Genomic DNA, 16,013 nt, shown 5'->3' with positions numbered 1-16,013 from the left:
GATGCGGGACTCGATCCAGGGACTCCAGGATCATGACCTGAGCCGAAGGCAGTCGCTTAACCAACTGAGCCACCCAGGCGCCCGGTGAGAGAGAATCTTAAGTAGCCTCCATGCCCAGCGCAGAGCCGGATGGGGGGCTCCATCTCAAGACCCTGAGATCATGACCTGAGCCGAAATCAAGAGTTGGCGGTTTAACTCACAGGGCCACCCAGGCGCCCGTTTGCTTATCTTTCAAGAAGTCTACGCTATGATTTTAAATATAAGAACAATTTAAAGATTTCAGAATAAAAACTTGTCTGCAGTTATAGAATTGCCCTTTCCTTCCCCTGACTGTCTTCACTCAGTATATGCTATGTGTACTTGTGAATTCAAACTGGTTGCTGTTAGCCCTGAGAGCGGCGGGAGACCCGAGCATTCTCCGAGGGCCTTTGGAGTCCAATCTGAATATTCATGCCGTAGCAAGCAGCTTCATCCAAAGTATCCCTACGCTGAGGGCCGCTTCATTTGTACAGAAATTTACTCTCTCAGTTTAGTGACTTAAACAGTCTTCAGCCCAACAGTCAGTTTTAGGTTTCTGTTTCTTTCACTACTTTTGACTTCTTCTTTTGAATATGAAAACTGTGGGGACCCAGGTGCTTCCGTGGACCTTTTAGCACGCATAGCTGAGCAGAGAGTGCGGGCCCCAAGAGATTTCTCTTGTTATTGGAAGGAAGTTCATCTCTAATGAAGGTTGCCTGCAGGAGCGGGGAAGGTTGCTCTGTCCAGCCCAGCCCAGAAGAGCAGCGCTGGAGGGAACCACGGTCCTACACTTTCATCTGACCAATTTAGCTTATTTGGAAAAGGCTTTTGTAAACTCCCACATGAGATTTCTTACTCCAGGAAATACCTCCTTGATAGTCATAAAACCGAGAGGAGAAAGCAAATACACTTATCTGCAGCTCCACTTCCCTGAAATCAAAGTCCAGTAGAGACGCTAAGGATTTCGGAGACCTGATCTACAAGCCTGTCTCCCAACGTCAGTGGTCCTCAAGGCTTACTTAGCGTAAAAAACACGTGGAGAGCTTGTTTACAGGGTAGATTCCCAGGCACTATGCTCCAAAATGGTTATTTAGGTGGGCTGGGCTGGGCTGCAGGAATCTGTCCCGAGCACCCTCAAGCTGCTGCTCCGAAGCCAGAAGGTGCTGTTGTGCCGAGAAGAGAAAGGTCGCCCTTTCGTGTAGACACAGCTTGGTGAGAATTAGAACAATCCTACCCTTTCTCCAGGCAGATACAGCCCATGCTGGCGCCTCCAGCTTGCCTGAGGAGCACAGGCTGAACCAGCCCTGCTCCTTCCTTTGCCGGCTGCCGGTGCAGAACCCAGTGCCAATGGCTTTGCAGAGCACACTTTGTCACCCACGCCCTGGGCTTTGTCATTTCTCTTCTGTTACAAACAACTACAGATCTGGTCTAATTCAGCAAACATTTGTTGGGCAGCCAATGCATGTAAAAGCGTTGTGTTACATTTGGTAGGGACGAAGGGGATATCTGTAGTTCCCTCTTGAGGCCAGCGGCTCTGCCCATCACTAAATGACAACCTAGCTGTTTTGTTTGCTGCCATCTTTGTTCCCACAGGAGCCGAGAGTAATGGAAAATTCCACTCAGGAAAAAGAAAAAAAAAAAAAATGGAGACAGGAGGAACTGAAATGGGAATCTTGGTGCACCAGTTTCGAAGAGAGACTACAACTCCTTTCTCCAGAAGGTTCCTTTCATGGAATGGCCTCAATGCTAGGAAACCTTGCAGAATTCTGCTCACATTTTAAACATCCTAATTGCACCAATTAGTGTTAGTTACAACTAACCTTACACCTGTCTCCTCTGCCTTGGAACACCTCACTCTTGAGAAGAACAGCCTGTCTTCTTATTAATATTAACCGATAGTATTAGTGTATTACATTAATGTATTACTATATTATATTATTATTAATCAATCCAGGTACTAAATGTATTACTTAGATTTTCCTCTTCTTTCTAGTGTTTACTAATGCTAAATTTTGATTTTTTTCACTTTTTAAAAAATATTTTATTTATTTATTTGAGAGAGAGAGAATGAGAGAGAGAGAGCACATGAGAGGGGGGAGGGTCAGAGGGAGAAGCAGACTCCCTGCCGAGCAGGGAGCCCAATGCGGGACTTGATCCAGGGACTCCAGGATCATGACCTGAGCCGAAGGCAGTCGCCCAACCAACTGAGCCACCCAGGCGCCCTTTTTTCACTTTTTAAAAAAGATTTTTATTTTTAGGTAATCTCTACACCCAACATGAGGTTGGAACTCACAACCCTGAGATCAAGAGTCGCACACTCCACCGAATGAGCCAGCCAGGCACCCAGATTTTTTTCACTTTATTTGAAACATTTTCATTTCATGATCTCTTATCTCCTAAGCTATCAAAAGTAAAAATATAATGATAGGTGAGAAGGGTAACACCTCTATGCATATAAATGAAGCACCAGAATTTAATTTTGTAACATTCCAGTCTGTTTTCTTACTTTCATACTGAAAATTCAAAGATTCTCATGATTCATTAGCTAAATCCAAAAATCCCATTTCCTATTTCAAAGCACAAAGAAATTAGACCAGCACAAGTAAGCATGCATATGTATTAATACAAGGAATGAAATTAATGATCCAGTTAGTAAATATAATACCTGATGTGTGTTTTCTGCTGGAAACAGTAGTTGATAAAGATTCAAGGCTACACTACTTTGAAAAGCATGGCATGGTAACTCATGCTTGGCACATTCTTGTTGAATTTGACAGAATTTAAAGCAATTAGGTAAAAAAAACATTGGTCTTTCAGCTGGAAATAAAGAAACCAAACACTTTTAAAAAAAGAAAAAAAACCCCAAAAAACCTTTTCTTCCCACCCCCCCCCCCAGTGCTAAGATAAGCTTTTAAACAATCACTTAATTTCAAAGTACTTACAGTTAAGAAATAGGTTCTGAGCAGGAAGTGTTTAGTGGCTTGGGAAAGTATCTCACTAAAAGAGAAAGATATGTGAAAACAGAGAAGTAAACGTGTTTCTTTTGCAGACGTAGTACAAAGAACAGATTCAGAGGTTTTTATTGGCCAGTATAATTCTAGCAGCAAGGTGTGTTCCCGTTATCTTGAACGACGTAGATAGAACTAGAGAGTATTATGCTAAGCGAAATAAGCCAGTCAGAGAAAGACAAATACCATATAATTTCACTCATATGTGGAATTTGAGAAACAAAACAGATGAACATAGGGGAAGGGAAGGAAAAAGAAAATAAAATAGGATGAAAATAGGGCGCCTGGGTGGCTCAGTTGGTTAAGCGACTACCTTCGGCTCAGGTCATGATCCTGGAGTCCCGGGATCGAGTACCGCATCGGGCTCCCTGCTCAGCAGGGAGTCTGCTTCTCCCTCTCCCGCTCCCCCCTCTTGTGCTCTTTCTCTCTCTCACTCTCTCAAATAAATAAATAAAATCTTTAAAAAAAAATAGGATGAAAATAGAGAGGGAGGCAAACCGTAAGAGAAGCTTAACTCTAGGAAGCAAACTGAGGGTTGCTGGAGGGGAGGTGGATAGAGGAAAGGGGTAACTGGGTGATGGGCAGTAAGGAGAGCACTTGATGTAGTGAGCACTGGGTGTTGTATGCAACTGATGAATCATTGAATCCTACCCCTGAAACTAGTAATACACTGTGTGTTAACTAGATTGAATTTAAATAAAGAATTAAAAAAAAAAAGAAAATGAAAATATTTCTTGCTAGAAAAAGGTGTGTTCCCTTCTCCTATGTTAAGTACATTCATATATCTTTTGGGGGGGGAAAGGATTTGATTCATTATATAATTTGGTTTTACATGCCTGGCAGAGCTTACCAATTTTCAAAACTTTCTTTATCCCTTTAACACAGTAAATAACTTTGATTTAGTGCATATTTATTGCCATCTTTATATTGGGGAGTTTGTAGGTAGTATTTGGGAGAAAACAAGCTATCTGGCATTCCATACGTAATCCGACACTTCTCTTTTCCTCTCTCTTTTTGTCTGCTTCTTTGGATGTCTTTCTTTGTTTTCTCTAACACTGATTAAATGTTATGTGTTAGGCACTGTTTTCATTGCTTTGCGTATATTAACTTACTGAATCCTCCCCACAGTTCTGCGCAGCAGGAACGACTATTACCTCCACTGGATGGACAAGGAAACGGAGTCACAGCTATGTTAAGTGGCTAGCAGGCGGCAGCTGGAATTGGTCGAAATGGACTCTGATCTGTGTACTCAGGTATCTGCACCACATACTCCCTCATCTTCTCACAGTACGGTCAAACATTATTAGCCTTGCTCTTGTGGGAAATACTTGCCATTTCAAAAACCTCAGAGTGGGTGAGAAGTTCTTAAAGGCCTAAATTATGAATCAGAAATCAAGACTATGAACAAGTATTTCCGAAGAAAACATACAAATGTAAAAAAAATGGCATAAACAACTTGGACTTGACGTAGTAAAAAAAAGTCATAATTTATAGCTGAGCTGACATGAGATCAAATCCTAGTCGTGCAATTTGTTAGCTATGTGGCCTCTGAAAGTCAGTTCAGAAACATGAGCTTTGGTTTCCTTACCTCTAAAATTAGAGAAATAAGACTCACCCTACCAGTCATTAAGGAGTCATTGACAATGTGGCCCATTTTAATGTTCCATTTATGTAAGCCGATACCACTGAAAGATGCTTGAGATACCAACTATAGTCTGACCCAGTGATTTTTTTTTTTTGCCACAGAGATGACATGAAGTCTTGACAAAGTTTTGCAAAATGGATAGACTTGTTGATTTTGGTGGCATTAAAAATTGGTACTCTCTTTTTTGGAAAGCAGTATTGGCTATACAGTATGTAGCAGAATAAAAAAAAATATCCTTTGGCCCTACAATTGTACGAAGAGTGAGTGTCCTCTTAAATTTTGCACCCAGAGGCACTTTGTTTGCCTCAGCCTGGTCCCAGCCCTGAATGAATACATTTGGAGGAAATGGTCAAATCATGTCCAAGTCTGTGCTGGGGAAAAAGAGTGGGGAATAAGAGTTTAACCACCCAGCCCATCTCTTTGAGATATGCCGGAGGCAACTGGAGAAGGCAAGATGACATATTGCAGACAGAAAATGTGGGCAGAACACAATGTAATAGGAATTAACTATGAGTGAGGTTCACTGTGGGCTGGGAAAGTTAATTAATTCTGCGGGAAGTAAACCTTGAAGGATAGGATTTGAATTGGTGCCGATGCAGAGGTAGAATAGAATGAACCAAGATAAAGACATAGGAACCATCAGGAAAGTCAAGTGACTACTTTTCTGACCCAATGCCTTGACTTCATGGGGATAAAGGGATGCATTGAAATATACAGAAAAAACTGTTAACTTTACATATCCCTCGAATGTCTGTCTAATAGGCATCTCAAGCTTAACTTGTCTTCATTGAAATTTTGGATTCCCATCCTTAAAAGATGCTTCTATCACCCTTATCACTCATGGAATTACCAGGGTTTTAGAGACTCTGCACCAGGAACTGGGGACAAAGAACAATTATATATTTTTTATTATGTCACAGTGCTCCAGCCTGGGAAGAACATGGACATGGGATAGCCACCTACCTAACTCTATCTGTGGTTCATAGACCATGAAGGGGGGAAGGTTTCATATGGCTCTGCTTGGCTTTCACAAATTGTTAAAATCATTGTATTATTGTATTAAAGCCTACAATTAAGTTGAAAGAATCGTATGGACCCATCGCCCAGCTTCAATAATAATCAACTCATTCCCAACATTGTTCTATTTATATGCACATCCAAATACAACTTCTTTCTCCTCTAGATAATTTTGAAGCAAATTCCAGACACCATATCATTTCATCAGTAAGTATTTTAGAATGTATCTCTAAAAGATAAAGATCAGTGACTATTTTAGTATTATCTCTAAAAGAAACTTAAAAAATCATAAACCAAAATGCTATAGCTAGCCCCCCCAATTTCTTAATATCATCAAATATTCAATCAGTGTTCAAGTTTTTCTGATTATCTCATAAATTTGCTTTTTTAAAGTTAGTCTGTATCAAGATCCAGATAAGGTGTATACATTGCCACTGGTTGATAAATCTCTTAAGTCATTTTAAATCTGTGGGTATCCTCTCCTTCTCTCTGTTCCCTACCCCCCTTACCCTCCTCCCCACATATGTTTTTGTGGGAAATAAACCTAGTTGTTTGTCTGGAGTGTGTCCTACAGTCTAGATTTGGTAGATTATACCCCCATGATGTCATTTAACATATTCCTCTGTCCCCAGTATTTCCTGTAAAGTGGTTGTAGATCTAGAAGCTTGATCAGATTCAGGTAAAAATTTTTTGGCTAGAACAATTCATAGTATTGCGGTATACTTCCATAACAAGGAACATAAAGTTTAGTTGTTTTTCTTTCTCTGATGTTGGTTGATGATCATTGCCTAGGTCCATTCTTTCATTAGAGGGTGCAAAGCAATGGTATTCTAATTTTACCATTCTCTGGCAGTCTTGAGAATGTGCCTTGGAGACTTACTACTAGACGGAGCATAATTAACTAGGGTCCAGCTCCTGGGCTTTGAAATGAGCCCTACAATTTCACTAAGAGTGAGTGTCTTCTTAAATTTTGCACCCAGAGGCACTTTGTTTGCCTCAGCCTGGTCCCAGCCCTGAATGAATACATTTGGAGGAAATGGTCAAATCATGTCCAAGTCTGTGCTGGGGAAAAAGAGTGGGGAATAAGAGTTTAACCACCCAGCCCATCTCTTTGAGATATGCCAGAGGCAACTGGAGAAGGCAAGATGACATATTGCAGACAGAAAATGTGGGCAGAACACAATGTAATAGGAATTAACTATGAGTGAGGTTCACTCCAGTGACTGAGTGCAGTGGGGGTATTAAGGCAGACATGGACTCCTTTGTGAGTTGACTTTGGCCAACCTTCCTTAGACAGCATGGCCCCTTAAAATGCTTTCAATCAGCTTTCTTTCCCTCTCTTTCACTCCCAGTGGGATTTGCATCACAGTCCAACAGACATCCTGGCCTTTTCTTGCTCCCTCTCCACTTCCTTTGACATAATAATTTTCCCCAAGAAAACCCCTTGCACTTCTCATCCAGTTTTGGCATCTGCTTCTCAGGGGACAAAGATGGACACACATTCCTTCTTCATTTATTAGCTGGAACACCTCTAAAAAGAGAAAACCCTCTTTATCAATTATTTGTTTACCTTAAGGTGTAATTCCTATAAAAGGGCAAATAAATTATTTGTTCCCTTTATTTACTAGTTTGCAAAATGATGAGCTGCTCCCTAGAATTTTCACAAGTATCCAGTGGGTTAAAATGTGTATCATTATGAACCAATAAACATATTTCTCAATTCATTGTAGATATTATTCTTTTTTTAAGATTTTATTTTTAAGTCATCTCTACACCCAACATGGGGCTCGAACTCACAACCCCAAGATCAAGAGTCACATGCTCCACTGACTGAGCCAGACAGGTTTCCCTATTGCAGATGTTCTTATTGATGCTAAAATTGGTTTTTGATAGATTCCTTGCTTTCTTTATGACACCATGTTTCCAGATTATTTTATATATTTTCTGATATATATATATAATCTCAGGTCTGAAAATGACCATTTCTCCAAGGAGTCCTGGCTTGTGAAAGTGTACTGGGGGGTTAACATCTGTGAGAAGAAAAGAGGAAGAAGAATTGGGCAGAGGAACCATTAGGCCACCATCAGACAAAATCTATCAGCTAACCACATTCTTCGCAGCTGGGCAGCCCTTCCTTTCTTGAAGGGAATCTAGGTGGGACATTGCAATGCCAGCAACAGCAAGTGCCCCAGGCTTAGCTAATCAAAGGGCTCTATATCCTTGGAAACAATGATTGGACAAAAGATTGGGCATATGACCTAAGTAGAGCCAATTCAAATTCTTTCTGAAGATTGCTTTACGCAAGCTGGAAAGTAAAAGCTCTGTCTTTTCTGCTGGAATTATTCAACTGGAATGAGAGCCTGGCATTGCCAGGGGCCATCTTCCTTGGCTATCTCACTGAAGTTTGACTGTAGCAGGAGAGAATGATTCCAGCGTGCAGGCTCAGGTAGACAGAGGACAGAGGAGAGTGGGAGGAGCATTGAGGTTCTACTCCTTGCTGCAGGCCCTGACTTCTGGTAGCACTCCCTTAGATTGATTCCAATCTAAGGCCCCAGTACACCTCCCAGCTATGTGATCCAACAAATACCCAGCCTTCCCCTTTTTAATTTGCTTAAAGAAGCTTAAATTGAATTTAATTACTGTTACTTTGCAGCTAAAAAAAAAACCTCTTGAGTAATAATTTATTTAAAATTACACTGTCTTAGCAGTGGAAAATTACTCTTTGAGAGATCAACAAAGAATGGCTCTTGTCTGATTTGCACTCCCAAGTAAATAGCAAAACTGTCACTGAGGGAAGATTGTTTTTAGCATTCTACTTTCAAGGTTTTAGAGGTTACTGGCTACTAAGGTATGTATATATGTAGATAAATGTTGCAGAGATAAGAGAAGATTTTTTTCTTTTTTTTTTTTTAAAGATTTTATTTATTTATTCATGAGAGAGAGAGAGGCAAAGGCAGAGGGAGAAGCAGGCTCCCCAAAGAGCAGGGAGCCCGATGTGAGACTCGATCCCAGGACCCTGGGATCATGACCTGAGCTGAAGGCAGACGCTTAACCGACTGAGCCACCCAGGCGTCCCGAGAAGATTTTTTTCTTACTCTAAATCCCTAAATATTTTTTAAGTTTTGAAATATTTTTTCAGAGTTTCAATTCCAGTATAGTTAACATACAGTATTATATTAGTTTCAGGTATACAATATAGTGATTCAGCAATTCTATACATTACTCGGTGCTCATCAAGTTAAGTGTACTCTTAATCCCCATCACCTATTTCACCCACCCCCCCGCCCACCTCCCCCTGGGAACCATCAGTTTGTTCCCTATAGTTAAAAGTCTGTTCCTGGTTTTCTCTTTTTTTCTTTGTTCATTTGTTTTGTTTCTTAAATTCCACATAAGAGTGAAGTCATATGGTATTTGTCTTTCTCTGACTGACTTATTTTGTTTAGCATCATGCTCTCTAGATCTATGCATGTTGTTGCAAATGGCAAGATTCCATTCTTTTTTTTTGGCTAAGTAATACATAAATATATAGGAATATATATATCACATCTTCTTTATCCATTCATCTGTCGATGAGCATTTGGACTGATTCCCTAATTTGGCTATTGTAAATAATGCTTCAGTAAGCATAGGGGTGCATATATCTTCAAATGAGTGTTTTTGTATTCTTTGGGTAAATATGGTAGTTCTATTTTTAATTTTTTGAGGAATCTCCACACTGTTTTTCACAGTGGCTGCAACAGTTTGCATTCCTACCAACAGTGTAAGGAGGTTCCTTTTTCTCCACATCCTTATCAACACTGATTTTTTCTTGGAATTTTGATTTTAGCCATTCTAACAAGTTTGAGGTAATATCTCATTGTGGTTTTTATTTGCATTTCCTTGATGATGAGTGCTATTGAGCATCTTTTCGTATGTCTGTTGGCCATCTGGATGGTTTTTTTTTGGAGAAATGTCTGTTTATGTCTTCTGCCCATTTTTTGATTGGATTAATTTGGGGGTTTTGGCATTGTGCTATATAAGTTCTTTATATATTTTGGATACTAATCCTTTATCATCTTTTGCAAATATCTTTTCCCGTTTAGTATTGTTGATTGTTTCCTTTGCTGTACAGAAGTTTTTTTTATTTTTATGTGGTCCCAATAGTTCATTTTTGCTTTTCTTTCCCTTGCCGCAGGAGACGTATCTAGAAAAATGTTGCTACAGCTGATGTCAGAGAAATTTCTGCCTGTGTTCTCTCCAAGGATTTTTGTGGTTTCAGGTCTCACATTTAGGTCTTTAATCCATTCTGAGTTTATCTTTGTGTATGGTGTAAGAAAGTGGTTCGGTTTCATTCTTCTGCATGTTGATGTCCAATTTTCCCAGCACTGTTTGTTGAAGAGACTTTTTCTCACTGTGTACTCTTTCCTCCTTTGTCATAGATTAATTGACCATATAATCATGGGTTTATTTCTGGGTTTTCTATTCTGTTCCATTGATCTATATATCTATTTTTATGCCAGTACCATATTGTTTTGATTACTACATCTTTGTAATATAACTTGTAAGTCTGGAATTGTGCTACCTCCGGTTTTGTTTTTATTTTTCAAGGTTGCTTTGTGTATTTAGAGCCTTTTATGGTTCCAAACAGATTTTAAGATTGTTTGTTCTAGTTCTGGAAAATGCTGTTGGTATTTGATAGGGATTGCATTAAGTCTGTAGGTTGCTTTTGGTAGTATGGACATTTTAACAATACTTGTTCTTCCAATTCATGAGCATGAGATATCTTTCCATTTTTTTGTGTCATCTCCAATTTCTCTCATCAGTGTTCTATAGTTTTCAGAGTATAGGTATTTCACTTCCTTGGTTAAGTCTATTCCTAGGTATTTTATTATTTTTGGTGAAATTGTAAACAGAATTGTTTTCTTAATTTCTCTTTCAACTATTTCATTATTAGTGTATAGAAATGCAACAGATTTCTCTATATATATCCTGCAACCTTAATGAATTCATTTATCAGTTTTAGTAGTGTTTTGGTGGAGTCTTTAGGGTTCTCTATATAGTATCATGTCATCTGCGAAGAGAGAGTTTGACTTCTTCCTTGCTGATTTGGATGCATTTTATTTCTTTTTGTTGTCTGATTGCTGTGGCTAGGACTTCCAGTACTATGCTGAAAAAAAGTGGTGAGAGTAGACATCTCTGTCTTGTTCCTGACCTTAGGGGAAACGCTCTCAGTTTTTCACCATTGAGTAAGACATTAGCTGTAGGTTTTTCACATATGGCCTTTATTATGTTGAGGTATGTGCCCTCTAAACCTACTTTGTTGAAGATTTTTATCATGAATGGATGTTGTACTTTGTTAAATGCTTTTTCTGGATCTATTAAAATGATCATATGGTTTTTATACTTTCTCTTGTGGATATAATGGATCACACTGATTGATTTGTGAATATTGAACCACCCTTGCAACTCAGGAATAAATCCGACTTGATCATAGTGAATGATTTTTTTAATGTGTTGTTATATTCAGTTTGCTAATATTTTGTTGAGGATTTTTGCATCTGTGTTTATCACAGATTGGCCTTAGTTTCTCTCTCTCTTTCTCTCTCTCTCTCTTTTTTTTTGTAGTGTCTTTATTTGGTTTTGGTATCAGAGTAATACTGACCTCTATTTTCTATTTTCTGGAATAGTTTGAGAAGAATGGGTATTAACTCCTCCTTAAATGTTTGGTAGAATTCACCTGTGAAGCCATCTGGTCCTGAACTTTTGTTTGTTGGGAGTTTTTTGATTATTGATTCAAATGCATTGCTGTAATTTTGGTCTGTTCAAATTTTCTATTTCTTCTTGATTCAGTTTTGGGAGGTTATATGTTTTTAGGAATTTATTCATTTCTTCTTGGTTGTCCAAGTTTTTACATATAATTTTTCATAATATTCTTTTATAATCCTTTGTATTTCTGTGGTGTCAGTTGTTATTCTCCTCTATCATTTCTGATTTTGTTTATTTGAGTCCTCTCTCTCTCTCTTTTTTATGAATCTGGATAAAGGTTTATCAATTTTGTTGAACTTTTCAAAGAACCAGCTCCTGACTTTTGGCTTCTGGTGGGTTTCTTTGATCTGTTCTATTGGTTTTTTGTTTTTGCTTTTGTTTTCATTTCTGTTCTGTTATTTTTTCTTAAATCTTTATTATTTCCTTCCTTCTACTGGTTTTGAGTTTTGCTTTTTCTTCTTTTTCTAGCTCCTTCTGATGTAAAGTTAGGTTGTTTATTTGAGATTTTTCTTGCTTCTTGAGGTAAGCCTGTATTGCTATAAATTAAGTTTTGAAATAATTTTTGACTTCACAAAAAAGTTGCAAAAATAGGATAGAATTCTCATATGCCCTTCACCTAGCTTTCCCTAAAATTAACATCTCATATAACCATAGTAAGAGTATCAAAAACAGAATAGTCTTCTCTGGTCCCCTAATCCCTCCCCCCAGCACACCCCTCACACTCTTTTCCTACCCATCCCCTCTCCGTAACCAATCTCTTTAGTTTCTGGTTTATCTTCCTTTATTTATTTTGTACTCATGTAGAGAGGATTTGAGACCCAGCCCACAACCCCAACTGGACCCCCAACTCACAGCACCAACTTGTCATTTATCTTGAAAGTAGAGTCTCCCTGAGCTGATGCTGTGTGGAAGTACATGCACTGTTTCCTGAGCTTTGCCCAAGTTGTGGATTTGTGAACAAAATGAATAATTGCTAGTTTAAGCCACTGAACATTGGGGTGGTTTGTTCCCAGAAACATATACCTGATGGAGCAGAGGGCAAACAATGTAATGTAGTTGCATAAAAATTTTATTATGAAAGAGGGAAATTTGGCACTTGAACAAATTTACTTTTGCCCTCTCCAGTTCCCCATAGATAACAGCCTTAAGGAATGATATGAAAGCGGCGCCTGGGTGGCTCAGTCGATGAAATGTCTGCCTTCGGCTCGGGTCATGATCTCAGGGTCCTGGGATCGAGTCCCGCATCAGGCTCCCTGCTCCTTGGGAGCCTGCTTCTCCCTCTGCCTTTCTCTCTTGCTCTGTCTCTCATGAATAAAAAAAAAAAAAGAAATGATATGAAAATTGAAAAGGGAAAAAATTCACCTTATACCATTATAAATTCATTTCTAAAGAAACTGATATATTCTTCTATCATCTCTAATCTGTGATCTATATTTACATAAAGCATTTTTACATTTTCAAAATAAAATTCACCTTTTCCCGCTCTGGATGTGATGCCAGAGTATGGTGGGTAGGTGGCTGTTATATTATTTCTCTGCTCTTGTCTATTGTACTGTTTTCTATTGTATTTTAATTTCTTGTCTTCCTTCCTCCAATGTGTGTCTTCATATATGCCCTTACAAATAGCATGCCCTTATGATGAGAAAAAGGATTTAATAAATGATTGTTAAGTGATGAATGAATAAATGAGTAAACATTATGTATGGATGCTGTGGTTTTCAGTTTTTCAGCAATTTATTTAATCTCTTGGTTTATAATTTACTGCTCCCGCTACACACACAAAAATATGTAATGCTTAATTTGGTAGTTTATATAGATCAGGAGAAAATTCAAACAAAATAACTGTGAGTTGCGACAGAAGGTAGATTAGCGGTTGGCAGAGGCTGGGAGGTAGGGAAGATAAGAAGTGACTGCTAATGAGTACAGATTTTCTAAAAAAGAAAACATTCTGGAATTAGTGGTGATGGTTGCATAATTTTGTGACTATGCCAAAAACCACTGAATGGTACTTGAAAGGGGGGAATTTTATGGTATGTGAATTATATGTCAAAATTTTAAAGATTTTATTTATTTTTGAGAGAGAGAGAGAGAACGAGTTGGGGGAGGGGCAGAGGGAGAAGCAGACTCCCCGCTGAGCAGGGAGCTCAATGTGGGACTCCATCCCAGGACCCCAGGATTATGACCTGAGCTGAAGGCAGACACTTAACTGACTGAGCCATCCAGGCGCCCTATATATCAAAATTTTAAAAGCTGTGAGTTGGCAATTCTTTTCTTTCCATGTTTAAATTTACTTATTTATTTATTTACATTTATTTTTATTTATTTTTTATTTTTTTAAAGTAAGCTCTATACCCAACATGGGGCTCAAACTTACAACCCCAAGACCAAGAGTCGCATACTCTATCAACTGAGCCAGCCAGGTGCCCCTCATCTTTTCTCTTTCTATATTAAAAAAAAATTAACGAATGGAGCTAAACTCTTCATTCAATACATTTTTCTAATCAGCATCTGGAATAACTAGAGCTATCATCCATATCAAACAGAGGGCCAGTTGCTTGTGAAATTATTATTCTTGAGAAATCATTAATATTCTTCTAACCAGAAAGTTGGCCATTACATAAATATTTTCATAGAAAAACTAAACATTTCCAGGTGTGAATGAGGACAAAACATTTATATTCCTTGATAGGCTTTTATCAAGTCATGTGTAAATGAATCTTAATTTTGTTTGCTTATACTCTGGGCCCATTGCTATAAACATTGTTCGAAATCATGGCATTTCTCCAGATGAAGTAATATCCTAAAAGAACTGATGGCAAAGCTCATTTTGGCTTATTGTCCCTTGTTTTTTAGTTAAAGCATGCAAACTAAATACAAATCATAAAGCTTACTGGGAATGGAAGACTGAAGAGTCTACACCCTCTAAATGCTGAGGAACCAGTTTTAACAATAAGCACAGTGCAGAGTAATCCAATTCACATAGTTATTTCCCTAACCAAACATTGTCTCAGTGGGAAGGAACATGAAATGAACAAAGACCAAATGATTTACAGTTCACTTGATAAAGGAAAAGACAAATATAAAACTAGTTTCTGTGGAAATCTATTTCTGTGGTGAGAGCCTCTTTCACTTCCAGCTCAGGCCAGCAACTAAAGTCAATTTATGTCTGGTGGAAACATAGTCTAGAAGGTTATAACCAGGAATACGGTTTTATGATAATGAATAGGTGCTATGGAAGAGGTTTTGAGATTTGTTTCCCTGGTTAAACTATACCTTTATTTATTTTTTTTTTTTTAAGATTATTTATTTATTTATTTGAAAGAGAGAGAGAGCGAGCAGGAACACAGGCCGGGGGAGTGGGAGAGGGAGAAGCAGGCTTCCCTCGGGGCAGGGAGCCCGATGTGGGGCTCGATTCCCAGGACCCCAGGATCATGACCTGAGCCGAAGGCAGACGCTTAACGGCTGAGCCACCCAAGCGCCCCTAAACTATACCTTTATTGTGGGGCTCCTCCATGCAGACTAAAATCCTGTTCTGTATCTCTATGAAAGACTCTCCATTGCTCGGGGGACATAGGTTCCACACTCAGTAGCTACGGACTTGTAGCTTCATGATATTTGATAACTCTTACTAGGGAGGGACCATGTATAAGCTACAGGTAACAGAACCCACTTACCTGCCCCTCTTCCCCAAATAAAACAAAACAAAGCAAAAAAGAAAGAAGAGCCTGAGGGCAGGGATATAAATAGTCCTTAGAAATAACCAGAACCAAGGAGTTGAACAGGGTTGAGATCTCTTACTATTTGTCATTTTTGTTCTTTTTTATTGCAGACTGGCCTTTTCTGAAATAGCGAGTGGTCACATGGCTCTGGGTAGACAAAATCATATAAAAAGATGGGATTCCTTGGGGCATTTGGGTGGAGCAGTGAGTTAAGTGACTGACTTGATTTAGGCTCAGGTCATGATCTCAGGGTTGTGAGACTGGGCCATGAGTTGGGCTCTGCACTCAGCATGGAGTCTGCTCAGGATTCTCTCTCCCTCTCCTTCTGCCCGTCCTGCTTGTGCTCTCACTCTCTCTCTCTCTCAAAATAAATAAATAAATCTTAAAAAAAAAAAAAAAAAAAGATGGGACTCTTTAACACAGGCTGGAGCAGAAACTGCAAAGATTCAACCTGTGGGACTCAGGCTTACCTGGCACTTGGGAGAAGCATGGGGAAGAAGGCACAGCTGCCCCAGTGTGTCTCTTGGTCCCTGTGTAATGGCTTAGTAGGAACCTGGGATCTTAGCTGTGTCTTTCTGGTTTCGAGGGCATCACACCACTGTCAGATATTCTAAAACGATTTAACTCAGCTCTGTTATTGAGCCCACAGACCCTCAAGAAATCTTAAACTTCCTCCCCAGTATCAAGGAGGCCTCCTGATTCCTCTTAGCTTCCTCCCCATCCTAATAGGAAAGAAAACTAAGGTGTACATGAGAAACTGTAGCTACAGTGGAAGCTTCTGGAGGCATTAGAAAACTAATGATCGTGCAAAACTGCCACTTTGTGTGTGGGGGGGATATATGATTAAAACAGTCCTCAACC

The 16,013-nt window shown here is 39.1% G+C and overlaps 1 protein-coding gene across 3 annotated transcripts in view; it reads right to left on the bottom strand.

Moving 5' to 3' along the window:
• LOC102746706 (placenta associated 8) overlaps positions 1 to 3,070 on the bottom strand; it is a 26,693-nt gene extending 23,623 nt beyond the window's left edge. Inside the window, exon 1 of one of the 3 annotated variants that reach the window (XM_031037490.2) lies at positions 2,961 to 3,070. The gene's annotated coding sequence lies outside the window, so the exon portion shown is untranslated. The remainder of the gene's footprint in view (positions 1 to 2,960) is intronic. The other 2 variants (XM_081812216.1, XM_081812215.1) reach the window with 2 other exon arrangements.
• Positions 3,071 to 16,013: the final 12,943 nt, after the last annotated feature.

The sequence above is a fragment of the Leptonychotes weddellii genome, chromosome 2, assembly GCF_054177405.1.
Source record: "Leptonychotes weddellii isolate Sample4059 chromosome 2, ASM5417740v2, whole genome shotgun sequence".
In the NCBI taxonomy this organism is placed as follows: Eukaryota; Metazoa; Chordata; class Mammalia; order Carnivora; family Phocidae; genus Leptonychotes; species Leptonychotes weddellii.
The sequence above is the reverse complement of the archived record's forward strand: the minus strand, read 5'-3'. Positions and strand labels throughout refer to the sequence as shown.